This window comes from Microtus oregoni, unplaced genomic scaffold, assembly GCF_018167655.1.
Source record: "Microtus oregoni isolate MIOR12 unplaced genomic scaffold, Mior012 000008F_ref0000371, whole genome shotgun sequence".
NCBI lineage: Eukaryota > Metazoa > Chordata > Mammalia > Rodentia > Cricetidae > Microtus > Microtus oregoni.
In genome coordinates, this window is record NW_024543067.1 from 11,913,607 (window position 1) to 11,937,014 (window position 23,408).

The following is a 23,408-nucleotide window of genomic DNA, read 5'->3' on the forward strand; positions in this document are numbered from 1 at the left end:
CTCTCTCAAAGAACTTAAGCATAAAGTCAAAATAGATTTTAAGAATAAAATTGACAATGTTTAATAAAATGGATGGCTCTCAGTGTACATGTGACAGAATAAATATGCAGCTATTAAAACTTAACAAGTTTAAGATCATAAAATTACATGGAAAAGAGCAGTTAAAGAACTTAATATATTAGGGCCACAGGGGAAAACATACAATGCTAATTTTTAATATTTATTATTGTTATTTTTTTAAAAAAATGATTCTTTCTTTCTTTCTTTCTTTCTTTCTTTCTTTATTATGTATACAATATTCTGTCTGTGTGTATGCCTGAAGGCCAGAAGAGGACACCAGACCCCATTACAGATGGTTGTGAGCCACCATGTGGTTGCTGGGAATTGAACTCAGGACCTTTGGAAGAGCAAGCAATCCTCTTAACCTCTGAGCCATCTCTCCAGCCCTATTATTGTTATTTTTAATTGTGTGTTCTCAGAGGCCAGAGGCATTGAACACCTCACCTTCCCACTTGAGCCAAATTTACTAATGGAAGTTGTTAGCTGCCCAATGTGGGTGCTGGGAATTTAACTCTGGTCCTCTATAAGAGCAATATGGTCTCTTGACCTCCAAGGCATTCTCTCCAGCTATGGCATTCTATTCAAACCTTTTCATGTATTTAGGTAACCAACAAATAAAAGATTGATAAGATAAAGACTGAACACTGTCTTATATTACCTAAATATTTTATTTTTATAATTAGTAATTTTTATTTTTACCAAAAATTATGTTTTTAACTGGAAAAGTTTGATGTCCATATATCTAGAAATGAAGTGAGTCATACTTCAAACCATATACAGAACTTGACTCTGGATCACAGATTAACTGTAAGATTTGGTCTGTGTAAAACCCAAGTTATAAAACGCTTAGAAGGGGGCTGGAGAGATGGCTCAGTAGTTAAGAGCATTGCCTGCTCTTCCAAAGGTCCTGAGTTCAATTCCCAGCAACCACATGGTGGCTCACAACCATCTGTAATGGGGTCTGGCGCCCTCTTCTGGCCTTCAGGCATACAGACAGAATATTGTATACATAATAAATAAATAAATTATACATAATAAATAAATATTTAAAAAAAAAATAAAACGCTTAGAAGAAAATATTAGAAACAAAAACTCTCTGTGAAGAGTAGGAAATTAGCTAACACCAATGAAAGCACAAACCGTTAAAACAATAAACAGGTAAACTGGACTTCAGCAAAACTTAAAAACAGTCTTCAAGACACCATTAAGAAAAGGGAAAACTAGGAGGTAGAAGACAGACAAACCCTTACTTGTATCTAGAAAAAAAGAATTTCTAAAACTCGACAAGATGTCAATAAAACAATTGAAAATGAATAACAATAATAAAAAATGCCAGGTGGTGGCAGTGGCTGACACCTTTAATCCCAGCACTTGGGAGGCAGAGGCAGGCGGATCTCTGTGAGTTCGAGACCAGCCTGGTCTACAAGAGCTAGTTCCAGGACAGGCTCCAAAACCACAGAGAAACCCTGTCTCGAAAAACAAAACAAAACAAAACAAAACAACAACAACAAAAAACCCTAAAAAACAAAACGAAAAACAAAAACAAACCAAAAGCATTAAAAAAAAAGACTAAGAAAGCCATTAGCAGGTATTCCCTCATGAAAACATAAACCGGCTGGAGAGATGTCTTAGCCATTAAGAGCACATGCTGCTCTCACAAAGAATCTAAATCTGTTCCTAGCACACATATCAGGTGGCTTCCAAGTGCCTGTAACCCCAGCACTGAGGATCTTGCGCCCTCTTCTGGCCTCTGTGGGCACCTGCACTCTCATGCACATACGTACTCACAGATAAACACACATATAGATAATTGAAAATAGAATATTATTTTTTTAAAAGGAAAAATAAAAAAATGGCAAAAACTAACCCTACATGAATAGATGTTTGGCATCACTGGCTATCAGGAAAATGCAAATTAATAGCAGTGAGCTCATTCCATGGGTCCTAAGTGGCGGACTGGGTTTGGCAGTTATTGTGCAATAGGCCTCTCTGAAATTGTATTACACAGTGGGCACACCCGTAATGAAAAGAAGGTAACAATGATGCAATTCACTTTGAGAACAGTTGTGGTTTCTTAAAAAGTCAAACATGCGCCTGCCATGTGACAGCCATTTCGTTTCTATCTACTTAGGCAAAAGATAAAAGCATACATCCTTACAGAGACTTGTGCGCGGATATCCAAAGTGCCTTTGTTTGAATAGTCAAAATTATATAGAAGCCAAATGCCTGTCAATGTGGACCCAATCCGCTGGGGAGCAGCAATAAGGAATGAACAGCAGATATTTGCAGAAACATGAATAAATCTCCAAGTAATTATTTATGCTTGTTGAAACAAGCCAGGCCAGAAAAGGTACGTGTTGTGTGGTTCCATTCGTACGAACAGATGTCGAGGAAATGGGAAATACACTCCAGTGAGAAGACAGGAGGTAGAGAGGAGGATCGATCACAAAGGCTGTAAATAAGCCAGCAGGAACGGCAGATCACTCAGTGTGGGATGCAGGGACGGCCTCACAGTGGGGTCCAAATGGTATACTATGTGCTTCCTATCTGTCTGCTTCATAGACACCGACCACACCTCAGTAAAGTCATGAGAAAACAGAACAGCAGTGTTTGTACTGGAAATACCAGTGAAGAGAAAAACACATCTTCAGATGAATTCACTGAACTCTCAGGAGAAAACCCTCTAAGAATGGACAATCTGGAATCTTTACAAGGGCAACGGCTCAACATGACAAAACTCTCTTCTCCCCATTCAGACGGGGAGACCATGTGAGGAAGTTCAGTGTAGCTGCGAGAAGCCTGCAGCCCTGGTGGGAAAGACACACATGCAAGAGGCTTCAGGACCACATTCTCAGCTGTTCTCCTCGGAGGAGCCAGGGAGGCTCACCTGTTGCTGATGAACCGGCATACCATACCACATGATTTCAAGGTTCCAGGAATACACTCTAGCTGGAACTGAGACCTGTGGACAATAAATAGTTCTAGGATTCATTCCATTTATTAAATACCAAGGAAGTGTCTGCTGCCGGGTCTGGGTGCAGCTTCTACACTGCTGTTGTAAATAACTGTCTTGAACTTCTGATGACCATTTAATTTGATTTTTTTTTTTAACTTCATACTTGCACAAAGGTGCACCCATACAGCCCTTCTGACTTTACTTTCAGTATTTGGTCAATGACATGGGATGTTCACTACCTCATTATAAAACTGGCTTTGTGTTTGGCGACTTTGTTCAAGGCAGACTGCTAATGGCTAATGTGACGCTTGGCAGATAAGGCATAATGACACACTTTCTGCTACAGTAAAAGCCATTACTATGCTAACTTAAACATAAATTTTCAATTGCAGGACTAAACGTTAAGCTTACACTAGGCTGTAGACTGTGGCCCATTCATTGCAGGACCTAAAGACTGAGCTCATTGGCAACCGTCTTGCAAGGAAAGATATCCCATGCTAAATGGTACACATGGTCCACCAGGAGCATCTTCATCTAGTTCTAAAGCAGACAATATATGACATTTAATGTTCCTGAATTACACATTTATCATTTTTTTATTTTGATTAACACCAGAACCAAGACAAGCGTGACCCAAAGAACAAGTGCAAGCCATACGTGGGCAGGTATTCCAGAACCAAGACAAGCGTGACCCAAAGAACAGGTGTGAGCCACATGTGGGCAGGTATCCAGGTAGGAGGAATTAGAAGCAGGACTAGATACCTGTAGGAAATATGTTATATTTCAAGCAAATGCAAGAGGTGGAGCCTGGAGCTATGTGATTAGATGGCTGAAGGGCTTCCCTGGACTCTTGCATACTGGCCCCACACTCAGACTGTTGAGAAAAAGCCAATCGCTACGTGCCCCTGTTGCTTCCTGAAACAGAACCAACTGGCCACAACCGTCTGGTTTCTAACTAGTTTAGCTTTTTTTAAAGAAAAGAAACATCTTTCTTTAGTTATCAAACTGTACACTCACTCTGTTGTTTGCTGACAGGTGATAATCAAAGGGATTCCAATTCACCAATCTGAAGCTTGGGCAGCAACAGCGAAGGCAGCCCCCTTTCCACCACCCACAGACTCCTCAGTTCGCTCCACACCTCTGAGCCCTCTTCCTGCTGTGACCTAGAAACATGCTGGAGGAGTCATTTCATAATCTTAGACAGCGAGTTTCTGGTCTTCACCTCCGCACGGTGTTCCTTTCAAAGTTTACTTGGAGAGAGCCCCAACACAGATTCTCACTCTGACTCAGGCTAAAGCAGCAATAGTAGGCAAAGATGACCTACTTCTGAGAATAAAGGCTGGTCCAAATCCTACCTGAGCAGTATATCTTTGGGCAGTTTATCCTATTTTAAAAATTGTAAGCATGTATGTATGTATGTATGTATGTGGCATTTGTGAAGTACGAGGACAGCTTGTGAGGGTTGGGTCCTCCTTTCACCATGTGTACCTAGGGAACTGAACTCAGATCATCAGGATTGGTGGCAGTCATGGAAAGCTGACTATAGTCTTTAGTATAGTCCTGAGTGTTCAATATATAAAGCTATTGCATACAGCATGCTAAACAGGGCTGTCCTACCATGTCCTGATATGTACAGGACCAGGGCTGCTGAGATGGCTCAGTGGGTAATGGTGTCTGCTGAGCTCAGTCCCTGAAAACTATGTAGAAGGGAGAAACAGAGGATCAACTCTATAAGGTTGACCTCACAACTCCACATGTGTGTCCTGTAACATGCATGTCTCTCCTCTCCCACATCATAAACACATTTACACAATAATGATAAATTATAGAAATAAGAACTGACCCTCCCTGATACAGGCTCTTATACAGATCACAGTCATCACAGAAACAAAAGAACATTTCATATAAAAGGCTTATGCACTCAAAGAGTAACATGGTATCTGAAGAAGTAGCATGCTTATGATTGCGTGTCTGTAGACAGGTAGGGTGTACCTTGGGTTTTATGATAATTACAGTCACAGATAAACCCAAATCACAATTACAGAAACTGGTTTTCTGTGAAATGGAATGGCAACTTGGGCAAAAATTTTGCCTATTCAGAGATAAACTTACCAGGGCTTAACTGTGGCTGGTAGAGGACTACTTTTTACTTTTTTTTGTTTGTTTGTTTTTTGTTTTGTGAGACAAGGTTTCTCTGTAGCATTGGTTCCTGTCCTGGAACTAGCTCTTCTAGACCAGGTTGGCCTTGAACTCACAGAGATCCGCCTGCCTCTGCCTCCTGAGTGCTGGGATTAAAGGCGTGCGCCACGACTGCCCGGGTAGAGCCCTTTAAAGCACATACAGCTGAGGTGGCTCTCTTTCACACAACCCAGTGTTTCTCAACTTTCCTAAGGCTGGAACCCTTTAATACAGTTTCACATGTCATGGTGACCCTCGAATGAAAATTATTTTCATTGCTACTTCTTAACTGTAGTTTTGCTACTGTTACGAATTGCAATGTAAATATCTGATATGCAGGATAGTCTTAGGTGGTGGCCTCTGTGAAAGGGTCCTTCACCCCCCCCAAGGGGTCATGACCTACTTACAAAGCCCATTATCTCCCTTTCCCACCCCAGCTAATCACCCATAGTTCTCCTGTGGCTAAGGCAAGGTTGGCCCGAGTTGTGTGGCCTTAACACCCATCCACCATATCCAGGCTGGTGAGGGAGATGTACTGAGGGAAGTCACAGGGAGAGATGAGGGAAGTCACAGGGAGAGGTGGGGTCCAATACAGCTAACAATTAGAATAGGATACACATAGGAGGCACTCAAGTGTTTTATAACGAATAGAAAATAGGAAGAGGAAGGGGAAGAGGAGGGCCCTTTCCACCTCGTTGGCCCACCAGGTGATGAAGAAAACAGTTGTCTCCACAAATGACTGAGAATTGAAAACTTAGAAGTTCTCTGGACTTTCAATTGCATATCAAGCATTTAAGGAGATAAGACCTTTTCTTGTCTTGGTCCATTCTCAATGATACCAGGAAGCTGTAGTCACTATGCCACCTTGTGGTCATGACTAGAAAGTTCATTTTCCCTTAATGGACCAGATAGTCCCCGACTCTTGCACAAAGGCACCAAGAAATACATTAGAAGCAACTTAGAGACAAATAAATGTCTGTCATCTCACGTAGGTCTTAAAGTGTCACTGGGAACACAACACTCGATAGTCTACAGGGGAAGAGCTAACAAAGGGGCACCGATAATTTATCATTATTGACAACCAAAAGCAGAAGGTAGAAAACACCACAAAATAAATATAGGCTAGGTACAAAGACAGTCCATAGGAAGAAGAGATCTGGGTGGAGGGTGCTCCTGAGAGGAGGTACAGCTGAACAGGACCAGAGCTGGGGTGTGCTGAGCACCATGGGGACGAGGCTTCCCTTGGTGGGAGCCATGGGGTCTTAGGAAAGGAGTGTCGAGGGAGGCTGGAGAGGACACAGCAGAAGCAGCAGCGAGACTTGGTGGTGTGTGAGAGAAATCTCATCTGAGTTAAACAGGGTGCTGTGGTCTGCCTAAGCGGTTCAGCTATAAAGCAAGTTTATACTGGCCTGTCGTGGGCAGTGGGTGACAGTGGACAGGAGATGCATCCTGTAATGAGTCAGTAGAATTTTACATGAGCAGGAGTTAGTAGGGTGAAGACACTGAATGGCAACTTATTTAATAGATCCTGGGAAACTCACAAAATTGATTTTTTTTAAATGCTTTACTGCTATCTCTCCTACCTCTATCACCCCAAATCATGTAGGGTTCCAGTTTTTCATTTCCTAACCCTTTCCCCAAAAGGTGCTACCTCCTTCCCAGGCAACAGAGCAGGGGCAAGACTTCAGTCTGGACTCACTTTTGCGTCATCTTCCTCCAGCCTAGAGCCAGGAAGGCATGGTGACAGAGGGACGGACAGACGGACGGACGGGTGGACAGCACAAGGGCCTGAGAAGATCAAGAAAAGGACTACTCTGTGCTGAGCACTGTCTTTCCAGACTTGGCCCCTGTGTGTGGGAGAGGTGAAGGCATGACAGACAGATCTGTCATAATAGCAGAACCATAATCCTGTCTGGGGTAGACCAATTAACGTGGATTTTCAGCAAGGCTGTACCTGGTGTTTTATAGCTGTTGCTGTGGACTGGCTTCTAGCTCTGATTCTTCATCAATCTGGTATTTATAGGTGGGAAGGAGAAGCAGTCCCTGCCTGCCCCCAAGATGGGCACTGGGATAAGAGGTGGGAGTTAGTATGGTCAAAGGCATGACTACACTGGGGATGTAGATGTAAGAGCTAGGTAGCTGTCCCCAAAGTGAGTTCCTGAATGCCTGCTAGACACTCCCATGGGATCTGGGGAACCCTGAAATATGCGAAGGGGCCAAATCCCTGCCCTGAGGACAGGAGAAAGGCCTAATGACTGCTGCCCCTGGGGAAGTCTTCCCCTCTACTCTTGTGGGTCCTGGAGGGAGCAGACAGGCCACAGAGGAGTTAAGGGGGTGTAGTATATACCCTCTGCTCCCCCTTGGATCAATATACGGGGACCATGTTGATTCTTTCTCTGGGTCCCCTAGCAGGAACTTGATGTGAAACCCTTCCAGGATGGTTGTGGAATCCTGGATGCCCGATGGGCTTGGCCACGGAGCATGAAGGGGCTCAGGTCCTTGGCAAAAGCTCTGTGTGTCCCAGGTCTGCCACTGCTGGCACAGGGCAGTGTTCTGAAGATACAGCACCTCTGCTGGGATCAGGCATGTGCATCACCCGGAAGTTGCCCTTAACCTGGCGTTTCACATGGTCCTTGAGCACCTTACAGAAGCAGGTGTTGGAGGAAAGGTTGTGGAGGATGGAGTTCTTCCAGCTCTCATAGTCGTCCCTGAAGAAGGGGAATGCTGCCTAGACCCAGGGAATGATCTGGGCCAGCTTTAGCCCGAGGATGGAAGGATGCACCCTGAATTATCAAGGTGATCGTGGGCAATGAGGTTTGTTGGGCCTCAGGTGAGGCTGTAAGGGAGGCAGCCCTGGGCTGGGGTCTGGCCTAGCAGAGGGCTCAGGGCCACCAGATGGTGAATGTGGAGGCTGGGTGCCAGTCTGAGGCCATGCTACCATCAAAGGTTTGAAAGAGCAGGGTGAGAGCTGGGATGTCGCTCAGTGGTAGGACGCCTGCCTAGCATGGGTGAGACGATGCGTTCAATAGCCAGTGCCACTATATATATATCTCATAATAAAAATAAGCAAAGCTCAAGGTGCGTATGGAGAACGGCAGTGGCAGAGACACTTCAGACCTCAGGAGTGTGGGAAGGAACCCAATGCCAGGAGTAAACCATCAGAGAGCCAGGCAAGAGGAGCAAGGGGGGCTACTATACAGGACGAAGTCCCAATAAGCTCTCCTGCCTCAGAGGGAAAAGGGCACACGTCAGGAAGGAACTGTTCAGGGCGGGTTCCCTCAGAGCTCGCTCACTCCTTGCCTCCGGACTGGCTCTGACTACTGGTCCAGATGTCCCATTCTGGCAGTAGCCCTCCTTACTTCTCGCCACCCCGGAAGATTCCCCCCTCCCTGCTTTTCTTGGCTCTCCAGAGCTTTTAGTAATCTTGGAAAGAGCCTTCCTTAGGGGAACAGCAGAGTCCAGAGACGAGAGATGGGAGAGAATGTTCTGGGCAGAGCTGGGGAGTAACTCTGGCTCAGATCCCGACAGGCACTGGACGCACTGTCACCTTGCACTTGCTGTGTTTAATCACCTAGTGACGTCACTGTCCTCACTGTCCTTCGTCACAGGCGGGGGCAAGAGAAGCAAAGGAAGGAGTGGTCTTCCAGGTAGGCACTAGGGAGGGCTGCACTGCTCATGCGAGTGTGTGCTGTGTGGTGCGTGGTGTATGTGGAGGACTGTAACATCAGGGCACCTTGGTCAGGACTTGTGAGTAGTTCCGATACTTCAGATGCCTCAGCTGAAGTCTTCCAGATAGCTCAAGTGCTAATTTACATTATCATTTTAAAATGATTATTTGGTAATGTGCACAATCTCTCTTTAATTTTCCTGCTTTGCCAAATCTAATGAGTTTGCTTTGACAGATGAGTCCTTTCCTACCTTAATGCAAGCCTGTAATGTCAAAGCACAACAATGATCATGATGATCCTGAACATGGTGGAGGACATGGGCTCTGAGCAGCCAAGCACCATACCAATGCCCCTCCCCAACACCGCGGTGTTAAAGCAGGCACTATGTCCCTTCTGAGCCAGTTTTTCGGGTAAAAACAGTAAGTTGGATGATGGGATTTGGGGTCCGGGAAGACCAGCAGTCCAAGGCGATGATGACCGAGGTGACGGTTAAGGGGAGCAATGATGGACACGGGTGAGGAACAAAAGCACACACAGTGTGGGTGGCGCTGACGGCTGAGATGCAAACACCCTCAGGTCCGACTTGGTCACCGAGAGTCTCTCCTAGAGGTCCAGATGACCATGTGACTGACATGCTAAGGAAAACACAGACATTTAGCTTTTTGCCCACCCAGTTTATACCTAAGAACTGAGCTGAAGAAAATTGCCAGAGAAGTAAACAATGATCTCTGCACATGACCACGTAAGAACTATAAACCTACCTAGCTAACAACTGGGAGGAAACTAGATAATTGTATTTATTCACCAATTCCGTGGATATTTTATTCACTTTACCTCCCTCAAGCATCTTTTCCCCTCGGCAGTGCCAACCTCCTGAGGAAACAGTTTGTGTTTTGTATGTGGTCTCAGTCCTTTACCATCCAGCCTATCACGGAAGAGAACAGCACCGTTTCCCTAGGAGGCAAACCTAGTGGCACCCTTTTGTTATCACCATGGGGTGATCTTCAGTGCCATCACTGTGCAAACTCTAGCCTCTTGCTTTCCCGAGTCCTCTGTCTGGCCATTTCCTTTGCACTTTCCCTTGGTGGCACTGCTTTTCCACTTGTCCTTGCTCACCGGCAAGCCAGCATGTCCCGACACTTGCAGGCTGCGGGATCCCCTAGCCCTCTGCGCACCCTCTCACTGAGCACCAGGTTCCTCCTGTGCTATGTGCAGCTTCGTGCTCATGAAACCACTATCTCTGCCTCTCTCGTGGTCTCCCATGTGCCTTTCTATATAAGTCAACTCCCTACATGTCAATCTTTCCCTCCTGGGTTTTATGCATACTGCAGACTGCACCATGCCTGCTTCGAGTCAGATATCAGGTACTAAGCTAGAGCCTCTCCTCAGACTGCAAGCAGGGCTTCCTCAGACTGACAGGTCGCAGAAGACAGGAAGAAGGAATCCAAAGATGCATAGTTCTGAGGGACTGGATGAACAAGGACCCTCGGAAACAGCAGCAAACACAAAAGAATTTCTGTATAGTTGCCTGAATAACGAGGAACAACCTGGAAAAACCTGGCAGGATAATGAGACAGCAGTCCTGCTCCAGTGAGGGGAAACTTTAGAAACTAGAGACAAAGGGAACAAGTTAGGGGACCAGCTAGAGAGGCACCTTCCCAAATGCCCTGTGCTGTCCTTGGGGACTGCCAGCCAGAAGTAAGTGGAGCTCCTGAGCCGCATAAGGTGCCCCTTGCAGGATGACGGTGACTGCTGTCCTCTCAAGGCCCGTGGCTAGAGGGCAGGGGCTCCTCAAAAGCTACACAGCTCCTTAGACAAGTGAACCAGCCCCTTCTCTATCCCTGGGCTGCTCTCTGAGCTGCAGTGACAGTGCCTGTGTCCAGCCACCTTGTTACCCGCTAGGAGCTCAGTCCCATCTGTGTGTACCCAGTCTTCCTCCTGAGCTGGCATTAGAGGGCAAGGTGTGCACCTCCGGCTTTTATCTCTTCTTTCTCTGAGAACCAGACATATAGTGAACATCTGTGCAATCTGTAGGAGGAGTTGCGGGGAAGAAAGTCTGAGCAAACCTTGTGTAGTGGTTCGGAGCTCTGTGATAAAAGTCATCTGCCTAGGAAGACGTCCCCAGGAGTAATTATTGCCCCCACCTCAAAAGAAAAAGCTGTCTGGAGGAAAGCCATGACTACCGGAATTGTGTATTACAATGTTACTTGTATATCCCTCTCATGCTAAGGAAGCAAGTGTTTATCCTCAGTGGAGTAGAATATCAGGTGACTGGTCTGAGATCCTCACAGCAGGGCCAAAGTCTCAAAACAGGTTGTGTGCCTTTCTCAGTTCCTGAAAGCTGTGAGCATCATGCACTGTATGCAAATTGCCTTCGTCACTACTGGGTACCTTTCGGGACAGAACCACAGTGCTTGTAGCATACAGACAGACACACAGATTCCCTGCACAGCATTACGGGGAATGCCACCTGCACGGATCATCTGAAATCTATTGTAGGCCATTTTAAAGATAGACAAAAGTTGAGAAAGTAGCAAAATGAATTCTTGTAGCCATAACCAGTTTTGACAGCAGTGTAACAGAATAGCAGGACACAGGAAAGCAAGAGGCTAGAGTTTGCAGATGACGGCACCAAAGATCACCCCATGGTGATAACTAAAAGATGCCACTAGATTTGCCTCCTAGGGAAAGAGTGCTGTTTTCTTCCACGATAGGCTGGAAGGCTAGAGATGGGGAGGTAAAGGACTGAGACCACATACAAAATACAAACTGTTTCCTCAGGAGGTTGGCACTGCTGAGGGAAAGAGATACTTGAGGGGCTGGAATGGAGGTTAAGATTTGGGTTTTGCTTTTTTGATGGAAGAAAATATGAGCACAGTTTATAAGCAGAGAGGAAACATGGGAAATTCCAGTATGGGAGGGGGAGCCTACCAGGTTGTCTCAGCAGCTCGCCTCATACCATGCATAGACAGCTAGGATACAGTCTCCCCAGGGCTTGGAAGAAGTGTTGGGCAACACTACGGAAACCCAGGGCACAGCCTGCTTTGGAAAGGCGGCAGGAGGCCTGGTGAGTCTTGGGCAAAGGCGCCAGTGGACACTAAGGGTGGGGACTGCAGGGAAAGGACTGAGCACAGGGCCTGAGTATCACTGGATCACCAAAGTTCCAGCGTAAGACTCAGCGAGCCTCTCTCCCAGCCAGGATAAAAGCCCACTGAAGAACTGACAGGGCATAGCCTTTGTCTCATTGGCTATCCTCTCCTGCTGTTCCTGTCCACTGCCATCCCGATCCTCAGTCCCAGGTCAGATCTTCACAGGGCTGTGTGCCCTTGCTCTAGGACTGCTCCTCTGAGCCTGGCTCTCCTGTCCTTTCTCCACATGTCCACTGCGACTATGCCCCTACAGCAGAAGTGCCAAACTGCAATTCTGGTTCCAACTGAGTGACCATGGGTGGTTTTATGAGTAGAAGCCAGATGTCTAAACTGTAAGTTGTAGGGGTTGCTGAGAACCAGTCACTACTGTAAACAAATACCCAGAATTCTGGTGAACATGGACCTGACGGGGAATACCTGAGCACTCCAAATAGCAGAGGATCACGTGAGGGCCTGCCCTGGTCAGACCCAGCACACCCATTTCCTCTTGCCCTGCACGGTTCCCTCAGGACCAGGATGGCGGTCTCAGCGCACAAGGCGAGAAGCACATCTCTGCCTCCTACTCCCGGTGAAACCATTTCTTTCACCTAAATGTCACTCCCTCTTTTTTTCCTGCAGCTTTCTAACTCAAGCCTTTTCCAAGGCCCATCTCAAGCTTCCCTTCTTCCTCCCATAGCGTTTGATATCTATGTTACTCTCTGGACATTTAAAAATACACTGCCTTTGTGTTTCTTTTGTACTTCCACCTACCACTTAACTGGCATTTTTAAAGGCAAGCAAAAGTTAAGGCAGTGAACACAGGTACCCTAAAAGAGTGGCAAGGGTACTTCGATTCCCACTTAGCACAAGAATCAAGTTTTAGTTGTCAGGAAGCGAAGTAAAAAACCAAGTCATTCTGGTCTCTCACTACAGAACGGGTCAACGTTAGGTACCAATGACCACCTTGACCAGTGGCATGGCGCTCCGTCCTCGAGCAAAGGCAAGGAAGCTGCAGTCTGTCTTTCAAACCAGTGTAAATTCTTGTGATTTTAGGCAAATCTGTACAGCTGTTTACAATGCTTTGTTAAAATAATGTCAGCCTGTCTGTTTACAATGCTTTGTTAAAATAATGTCAACCTTGAGGTTGCTATGAAGAGTAAGAAACAAGAGAAGCAAATAAATTTTTAAAAAGTTTCTTTGAAAATGGTAGTATTCCAATACTGATTCAAAATTTAATCACATTTTCATATCAGTTACTTTTAAAAAGATTCCAAATGGTATTTACGGAGCTGAAAAAATGCCCAACCCTTCAACATGGGGACCATCACAGGACTGCCCAGGTGAAGCTCTCGCTCTCGGCCTTCTCACAGGGGGTAGACAGCACACACACACTGCAGTGATTTCCGTTACAGCTCCTGGGAGGGAAGGGCCATCGGTACACTCCGGTCTTAGGAGTTCAATATCGAAAATTAACCAGCCTAAGCAATACTTTCCACTGCTACCATATAGAATTACATTGTTTACTGAAGCAAAGCCATTCAAAACTCCTGAAAGAAACAGTGACCATCCAAGAAATCAGGTGGCTTGGCCGTAAATCTGACTCAAATGAACTATGTCTGAGATCCTTCCTGTAAAACAAAGTTTAGATTTATAATATTTTTGAATCTACTTTCCCTTAGAAAGCACATACATTTCCCACCAATTCCATATATATACATATATATATGTGTTTATATATATATGCATATAAATACATAGCTTAATAAGCATCCATACAACACTCTCCAACCTGAGTGAATCAGTGAAACGTTAAGCCTCAAATTTTAATTCTTGCAACAAATTTATTACTTCTTAAATATGTTAATCTTGGTATTAATGAATTTATAATTAGCTTTTCTAGTCCGCTCATGCTGAGACTCACTCAGTGCGTGCTGTACACCCACTCCGTCTGAACTTCCTATCTCAGGCTGCTTTGAAAATGAAACAAGAAAGGTGGAAGCAGACGGATGCTGCTGCGGTCCAGCCCAAGTGTTTTATGGCTGGAGCACAGCATTAATACTTAAATACGACGATGATATAATTTAAAAGTCATGTTGGTCAGTGATTCACAGAACTTAACCAATCAAGTTAAGTTTCCTTTCCTCCTAAGCAGAAACAGTCTCTTTTTGTGTGCGATCGTTTTGGTTTTGCTTTTACTAGGAAGAACTTGTAATTATAACTTGGCTAACATAAAAACTCTCATGACACTCCTCATCCTTACATGCTCGGGACCTCTGCTTCCTGACGTGACCAGTTTCAAGCCACACGTGAAGGACTCGCCCAGTGCTGTTTCGTTTTCCGTGACACGGCAGATTAGACAGACAGCAGCATTTACCTTCAGGGTTTTCCCAAATTCTCTCTTTTGGCAGCTGAACACGGCACTTGTGGGCTGCAGAACTTTTGAGACCTAGCTGGAGTGCAGCAGCACACACAGAGGCAGGGCACACACAGGAGCGTCCACACGCATCGCCCTGCACGCTCCTGTCCCACGGGTGCTCCAGAACCTCACCACTGGCTAACACAGCAGCTGGGTGCTTGCCGCAGCAGCTCTGCCATACACAGGGTGGCAGCAGTGAGAGCATAGCAGAGCCAAGCAGCAAGCACACTTGGATGCCAAGGGGAGCACACCAGTGTGTCTGAATCCTGATTAGGAAAAAAGTTCGCAGACACACGGGCATTTTGGTTTTAATTAACAAGTTCTTTTCATTCTGGCAGAGGGACCATGGACTGCAGAGAGGCATTATGAGTCACCCTCGGGACGGGACCCGTTCTGCTCTTTTAAGCTGCTTTCTCCTTTGCTTGCTGTGACCAAGAAAGGGTGAATTGAGTATCATTTCATTCAAGTACGACACTGGGCCAAGGTGGAGCCGAGCGGTTATATCTATAGTGCCTACTTTGAGATAACCTGAGCCGTGGCAAAGGTACTTCAGAACACGACTCCCTTCTAAGAACAGCATGCAGCGAGAACAGGGGCACGCTTAAGAAATAAAAGTTTAATAAAACTGAATGGAATTATAATATGCACAAAGAGGACGTTTGAAGAAAACACTCAAAACAGTGCCTTTACCCAACACTGAAGCAGCACTGTCTGCAAACATGTAACAGTTAAAGCTCTCAAACACAGCGGATGCGCAGTGAGTACCAGGCTATCTGTTAACACTTTTCTTTGAGAAACAACCAATATGATTGAAGATACTAAAATCTTTGATGCAATTTTGGCCATTTAGAATATGTTTATTAACTGTCAAAGACAAATGCTTAAGACCTTTTGCAGACTGCCAGACTTTATTTTATTTTAACAATTACTTTGTTTACAAACTTCTAGGACTTAAAAGCATATTCAGAAACAAAAACAATTCTTTCGGCTAAAATTCTGTCTCTTTCAACAGCAAATCAATTTATTCAGATAAATATTTAAATCTCTCTTTTTTTCCAGTTAAGTTTATTATTTGGTGGTTTATTTTCATCTTAGTTTGGGTAACCGATGACGGCAACACATCTTCACACACAGTCCTTTAAAACATGACGCATGACAGTTACTTTTGAGGACTGCCTTATACCTTTCTTTAGAAGTCTGAAAGGAACCCCTGGGAAGGCTGACATGTGCCCTGCCCACTGAGCAGACTGAATTTGGCTTTCTGTGCGCCATCCCTTCTGAGGATACACAGGTTTTGCTTCGGGAAAGTAGAGCGGACGAGGTCCCCGAGTCCTACAGATGGACGCACGCTGTACTCACCTGGACGTTCGCTCTCTGGAAACCTCTAACTCTGCCAAGAAAGAACCAACAGGGCTGCTGCCACCACGATTGGTGCAACTATTTTATTGGCCGTCCAGTTCTATCTTAATGCTGAGATCACACACCTTTCCGACAGTTTTCAAATAAAATACTAATATTAGAAGAGAAATACAACTAAGATAGAAATTTACGCAATTAAATTACCTCAGCAATAACAAATTACCAAAATACAGGAAAAACATTTTCTGACATTTACTTAAGCAGTTTTAAGGGTCTGAGGCTGAGTTTGCAATTAGGTACATTGGACACACCACTGTTCATTTTAAGGACAGGACAGATCTTACCCATCACATGCAAAGTAGCAAAATTTCCATAAAGTTATAAAAATTATAATAAGTTTCATGTCAAAGCAGTAGAGCTAATTTCCCTTCTCCAGAATGGAACCCTCACAGAAACTGTCCTTAGAAAATGCAAAAGGCAACCTAAGAAAGGGAAGGCACTCTTATTTAAATGCTACTTTACTTCATTGCCTTAAGATGATACAATAGAATCTTTTATTGTAACTCCTTTGGGCACTCTGAGAACTAATTTGGGCTCTATAATTATAGCATTAAGACAATACAAGAAAATAAAGCTAATTTACTGAGAAAAGCTAGCAGACTAAAATTCAATCGGTGCTGTGTTGAACCTGCAAAGTTAAACAACCTTAAGTTTCCAGCTTTGGTTCCCTAAAATTCTCCCCACCTAGAACAATCCCTTGATGGATCTTCGGGGAAACAGAACCGACAGCTACACTTTCTGATTTTGCCTTTTAGACAAAAGACTTAAGAGTCCTCATTTAAAAACTGATTTTTAGTTTCCAAAAAATGTATCCTAAAGATTTTAATGCCCACTGATCAGACAGTAGTTGTTTTTTTTTTTTTTTCCTTTTTTCGGTATGAGGCGCATCGTTTACTCTGACAACATTCTCATACTCAGAAACTGTAACGTAGAAAAACCATAAACAACCTACACGCAGTACACCAACACTGGTCTGGGACAATAGTTTAATATTAACAACTGAAAAGTGTAAGATGAGGCTCTCGTTCTCAAAACAGGTAGATCTCAAGACTCTACAGTGCACTACCCTGCCAGAAGGACTCAGAGCAGGCTGCAAAAGTAAAGGTGAATTCTAGAGACCACAAGAGAAGGCTTCAATTCTCCTTCAGAAAAATCAATGGCTAATTAGTAAATGAGAAAGAGAAACGTCTTTGATCAGCAGCACACACCTTAAAATGTTCTGAAAATCAAGTCTCATTTGTGGAACACTCCTATCTGCATCTTGTGAAAGGCTTTAACGTGTTCTCAAGGTTGTAAGAAATTATTCAAATTGCCCCTAAAAATCCACAGAACAAAACTATTCTTAGAATGAGGCTTTGAAATTTATTTTACTAACCTAGAAAAGTTTTAAGCTTTCCAGTAAAGAACAAGGAAGGCAATTTTCAACGCCTCCTAAGGCTCTCAGACTATTTTACAGAACTACATACTTAAATCCTCCTTAAAATCTTTTTTAGAAACAGCAGAAAATGACTTTCTCCTTTTCCTTCTGTTAAAAAAAAGAATTTCAAATCATCACAACAAATCATTCGTAGAATTTAGTTTAATCCAAATCTAAAGAGAGAAGGGGCAGAGGCTCTGAAGGTCTAATTTTAAAAGGTAGTTACAAATTCAGCAATTTACACTAAAATTATTCTCTGATGAAATCCCCCAAATTAACACTCAGATATCCTTTTGTAAACTTGCGATTTTTGCTTTATAGCTGGTTATGCTTTATTCATAAGTTGAATTTTAAGTTTATCATAATTAACTATTTTATTCTGAAATTCTCACTTCTCCAGTCTCTCATCATTATTTTGAACATTTAGTTTACACTGATGCTGAGTACACTTGGATTCTCAGAAGTCTTATATTTAAATGGCACCAAAACCACATTTTTGTTCTCTACTATCTTCACTTTTAGGTTTTCTATGATTTTAAATTAGGAAAAAGTTCCATTTAAAAAACAAGGCAAAGAATACTCCTAGCAAACTGAGTTTCCCATCAGCCTAGGCTGTAGCAGCAGACATTCAGTCTGTGCACGCACGCCCATTTCATAGGTAGTCCTCTCAAACCCCAACACAGACTCTGGTTAGTTTCAACACCAGGATCCTGCCGGGACTCTGTTTACAAGGCACACAGGGACCTTGAAACACCAACAATTTTAATGTCACATCACACTACTTCCCTTTTTAAAAAGTGAGATGTTATTTGTTTTATAACTTTTCTGTACTTTGATATGCATTATAAAAAGTAAAAGCCTTAAGAATAACAAACACTAATACATATACAAAATCAGAACCCAAAAGCATTCAAATGTCTCTGAGAGTCAGCATCACCATATCCTGGTCAATTCTCTCCTGTATGGAGGACACACAGACAGGAGGACACACAAGGTAGAATGCAAACCTCAGGGAGAAAGGCCAATAAATTGAAAAGTAAAATTCAAACTATGCCTCTGTCATAATGTCTATTGGGCTTTTCTGCAGATATATTTCTCATAATGTCAAATGTTAACACCTACACACCAACCTTTCATAAAAATTTATAATCTAGAAATACTCATTTACTTTCTCAAATTAAATCTGAAATTAAAATTTCAAATGAGATATAAATTTGCCCTGATACGAAGGAAAAGCATTAACAGCGATTTCAGATTTCAGAGTTTCAAAAAAGTTAACAGTGATATGATTACAAAATAAAAGCAACAATAAATCACTTCTAAAGTGTCTTTGTGTCGGGATGGGAAAGAGCTCTTCTGCATGAGTTCTGAAATCACAGGGAACCATGGACCCTGCCCTTGCATTGAACTTGTTTGCAAACACTTTTCTAAGCCTACCTAAACACTTACTAATTGCTTAAATGTGCTGCCTACATTAATTCATGTTAAAATTAAAGAAATTAAAGGTCTGCCTTTGTTTTCAAGCAATGACAGACATGCTTTCAACATATTCAGTGTTTTAGAAAAAAATGTTTCTAAGGTTCTTCAAACACTTGAGAGTCATCTCAAGGGAGGGCTTCTCTCTGTCACCCTGAACAGATCCCCCTTGCTTAGCTTTTGCTCAACAGATACACTTTTCTTCTGAAACTCTTCCCTCACATGCTCACATGGAACAGGTTAACTTTTTATATGTTAAATTCCTAAAGTAGAAAATTACAAATAATAATATCAAAATATTCCTAGAAGGGTGAACATTTTGATTATACAACTTGAGAAAAATGATTACTGAAAGCAAACTTCAAAGGCAGCAATGGACATGGATTTTAGTTGTCTTTTTAAAAATCCCAGTTACAATAGGAACATGACATTTAATTTAGAAACAACAATTTAATTCTTAGGTAAAATTCCAGGATACTATATGAAAATGTATTTCACAAAAATAAAAACTCTAATAACAATGAAGGTAAATTCCCATATTTGATTGATATTAAAACATAAACAGCATTCTTAAAATTTCCAACTATATTGATAGACAAATTCACTGTTTTAGCTATAAAATGTATTTACTGAAATATTTTGATTATAATAAATATACAGATATGGAGTTTTATCAGTACTAGCCCACACTCACTAAATCATCTACCACAGCAGAAAAATTCTTTTCAGAATTCTGAACAGCAACACTGGGCATCTAAGTCTCAGACAGGTATCTAAATCAGTGAGGTTTCTCTGACCTTATGTGGAGCAGGAGATACCCTTAGATAATTTTGTAAACTGGTATAATTTAATAGGACTTCTAGACAAAGGACGTTCAACAGGTAGGATTTCTATGGCATCAGAAAATCTTAAAAAACCAGTTCAATCCAGTTATTGTGGCTCTCTATCTAAACGAGACTCTAAGACTCACAGGTTTTAATCTGGGCATTCTGAGCACATTTTCTGATTTAGAAAAGTAACTGGCTGTACAAAACCCAAACATAAAGTTTATATCACTCTATATGAGAAAGAATAACCTTTAATAGGAGAACTTCTGTTGAGGTTGACAATAAAGAATGGAATCCTATTTTTAAGTGCCCAAACAACTTAATAGCTCAACGAGCTAACAACTAAAAGCAAAAACCTGCCTTGACTTTGACTGACACTGAATATATTGGTATTAGTATTTGGTTTGCTGAAGTGGCAACTGTTCAGTATCCAAAAGTCTGGTGTATTTTAAGCACAAAGCACAATCCTGACTACTTATAGTCAAAGTAACTATCTTAAGCCAAAAACACAATGAAAATGCAAAATAAACTTCAGAGGTTTTCGAAGTAATGCAGGAATTTCTGAACCCTTTGGACAGAAGGTTAAAGTGGGGAGGGGTTATTTTCTTCACTGATACTTTAATCTCTTTTCAACCCATTATGATTTAATAGTGATTTGTGACACTGTGTTTTCTTTAGTGACTTCTTAGAAAGCTGTGGCTGTTTCCCAAGTGGGAAACCACAGGATGATGCTCGCAGGACACTGAGAGAATTCTCGTGAAGGTATTTACAGAAAGGTGCTGAGAAATGTTCAGTTAGAAACAGGAACTAGCACACAATGGACTTCAAAATAATAACTTTCATACAGTATGGCAAAAGAGAACATTGCCTAAGAAGCCTAGAAATTCAGTTCTAACTCTGATCCATTTCTACAAACTGTAAAAAACAAAGCAACACAGAGGTGCATTTCCCAAACTCCATATGCCTGTGGAAAACCCAATGTCAGTTGTTTCCAGTCCAGATCAGTCTTCATCTCAAGTACCAGGACAGTTAACAATGGACACATTTGACCTTTCGAAAATACTGTGGCCATCGAAGGCACAAGAGCCGATAGGAGCTAAAGATCAGTAAACATTGCCTGTTAGACACAAATCCCTTCTGCTGAAAAGATGCAAATTGATAGGTTTCAGGATTTTCAAGCATTTTCACTTCCACAGGGTAAAGTTACAACATATGCATAGGGTGGACTTGAAAAATGGATGTGTATATAAAGTTTTCCATGGTCTTCACGAGAGCCACTCCCGCCTCCCCAGAAATGCCTACTGCTTACAATGCTCAAGAATCTTCACCACTTTGCCTGTAACTTCCAACCAGAAGTCCTCAATGTACCTGAAGCCAAACTGAATATTAGGTATTTTACAAAATGGCTGTAAACCCCCATTATGGGCATCCATGGCTCTTTGATCTCACTGCACAGAATTCATAACTGTTCAATAATGCTATACCATTACACCACACACCTTCAAGTATTTCCATTTTTCCACAATTCCTTCCAAAATCAGCTTCCAGAGAAAAGCAATGTAACATGAAAAGTTTCTGGGAGGGCTCGTTACATAAAAGAACAGCGTGGATGAAAACTAAGCCACACACATATCCATCTTCTGCCGGGCTTGTTTATCCCTCCTCTCCCTCCATCACTCCTAAACGTGGGTGCACTTAGTAATGGAAAGAGAAGGCTCTTCCATCAGCACCCACTTCCAGCACCTCTGCCTTTGGTCTTCAGACAGTAAAGTCTGCTTAGGTGATGCAAACCCTAAGAAAAGAGAGGCTGTCCCTTTAAAATGCCCTGCTCTGTCCCAGATCCCACGTGGAACCAACATCAGCAGCACTTTCCCACTACCATCAATGTGATGCAAGAGGCACCATCCTTTTATATACATAAAACCAGAAACCCTCAGTCCAACATTCCTTAGTGAGGGCGAACAGGTGAAGCAAACGTGTCAGGAAGGGAGAAGCCAAACAACTCCCCACCCCTCCCCAGAAGGTTCGCCAGTCTCGCCCTCCAGTCTCTCTGGGCAACAGCACCTTTCCACCCCTCCTCTGGAGAGCCCAGTTTAAAGAAAGGAGGGAGCCACTAACAAAACCTGAGGCATAAATGCGACGAAAATGCAATCTAAAGCCGCAAAGGTTTATTCTTCCAATCACACACATTAACTCTATTAAGAAAATGGCATCACTTTCTTTCCTACCAAAAAAAGCAAACCCCGCAAAGATCATTAAAAGGGAGTTATAAAATAGCAAATATCGTGTTTATCTTATCTCAGATCAGTCCACGTTACCAATAAGTTTAGCAGTTTCTGCACTACCACCTCCCCCTCCCTCCCCCTGCTTCTCTTGCATTGGATTTTCACGTTTTCTCATTGTCGGTGGAGTTATAAAAGGCTTTTGCCCTTCGAAAGTTTTAAAAAATAAATAAATATTAACTCCTTGGTCCCTGCAAAGTCAAAATGGACTTCAGGGGAAAGGCGGTTCACACTTTTACCTTTAGCGAGAAAGGGGGGAGCATCCCGGATTTTTAGGGATTTTTTGCGATTTTTTAACAATTTTTATTTGGTTATATGCCTGAGTTCTCCCTCCATTTTGGTTGTTTATGATACTGACAACAAGCTGTCCCTGCTCCGTCCCGATCTCCTGCTTTCATTTAGCACCCCCTCCCCCTACGCCCCCGCCGCCACCCTGCTGGGTCCGGCGCCCCGCGGACCCCGCACCCCGACTCGGCTATCCCACCTGGGCAGAGGGCAAAAACAAATGCATTTCTCCAGAAAAGAAAAACCTCTTCGGAAAAGGGGGCAAAGTTACCCCAAGTCACTCCCAGTGCCCCCCAAATATTGCCGACCGCGGGTCTCCGCCAGGCCCTTTGGGAAGCGACCTTCCCCCGGGATGTTTTGGTGGAAAATGCGGAGAGTTTCCTCTCAAAACCGAATTTATATTAATTTTTCCCTTATTTTTCGGGTCTCTAATGTCTTCCGCTCTCGCTGCTGCCGCTGCCGCTGTCACAATATTCACAGCACCAGAGAGGAGGAGGAGGAGGAGGAAAACTTTTCAAACTTTCCAGACCCTGAATAAAAGGGTTTTTTTTTTCCCACCGACCTCACCTTCGGGTCCCCAGACGCGTCGCCCCCTGCCCTGTCAGCAGCGACCTCGGGAGTCCTCGCAGCCCCGCCGCACGATTTTATTTGATTTTTTATTATTATTTTTCTCTCTGGGGTCCTGAGCAGGGGCTGGGAGTAGCACAAACTTTTCCTCCTCCTGCCGCCGCCGCGGCTCCTCTGCCCCCTCGGCTAGTCCCATAATTTAAATAACCCTGATATTCCTCCCGCTAAACGCCTCCCCGCCGTCCCGGACCCCGGGAGAACTCACCGCGGGGCTTTAACATCCTCCCTCCGGCCCGTCCGCCGCCTTTACACCGCCCGCGGAATTTCTAATAATTTTTTTCTCATATTTCGGGCTGGACGCGGCGGGCCTGGAAATTGTTTCCTTACGCCTCTTTCCAGCAGCCATTGTAGTGTATGCGCTGCCCCTGCAGCTCAACTTGCAGCTGCCGCCGCCGCTGCCGCCGCCGCCGCCGCCGCCGCCGACGTCGCGCCCACTGCCGCCTCCCCCCGCCCGCTCGGCCGCCGCCCCCGCCCCGCGCCCGCCCGCTGGCCCGCCCTGGCCCTCGCCCGCCTCGGGGCCCGCCCCCCACCCGCTCCGCCCCGGGTCCGGCCAATCCGTGAGGCCGCCGCCGTGTTCCGGCAGATCCATTGGTTGGCGGGGCTGCCCGTCAGGCAGAAGTGTTAAGAGCGAGGCTGTAGGGCGGGGGGCTCGGTGGGGCGGAGCGAGGG

The 23,408-nt window shown here is 43.9% G+C and overlaps 1 protein-coding gene and 1 pseudogene across 2 annotated transcripts in view; both read right to left on the reverse strand.

The window, feature by feature from the left end:
• The window catches only part of Plag1 (PLAG1 zinc finger), a 38,843-nt gene extending 15,748 nt beyond the window's left edge, over positions 1-23,095 (reverse strand). For both annotated transcript variants that reach the window (XM_041657690.1, XM_041657689.1), the window contains exon 1: positions 22,945-23,095. The gene's annotated coding sequence lies outside the window, so the exon portion shown is untranslated. The remainder of the gene's footprint in view (positions 1-22,944) is intronic.
• LOC121451682 lies at positions 7,157-8,532 on the reverse strand (annotated as a pseudogene).
• Positions 23,096-23,408: the final 313 nt, after the last annotated feature.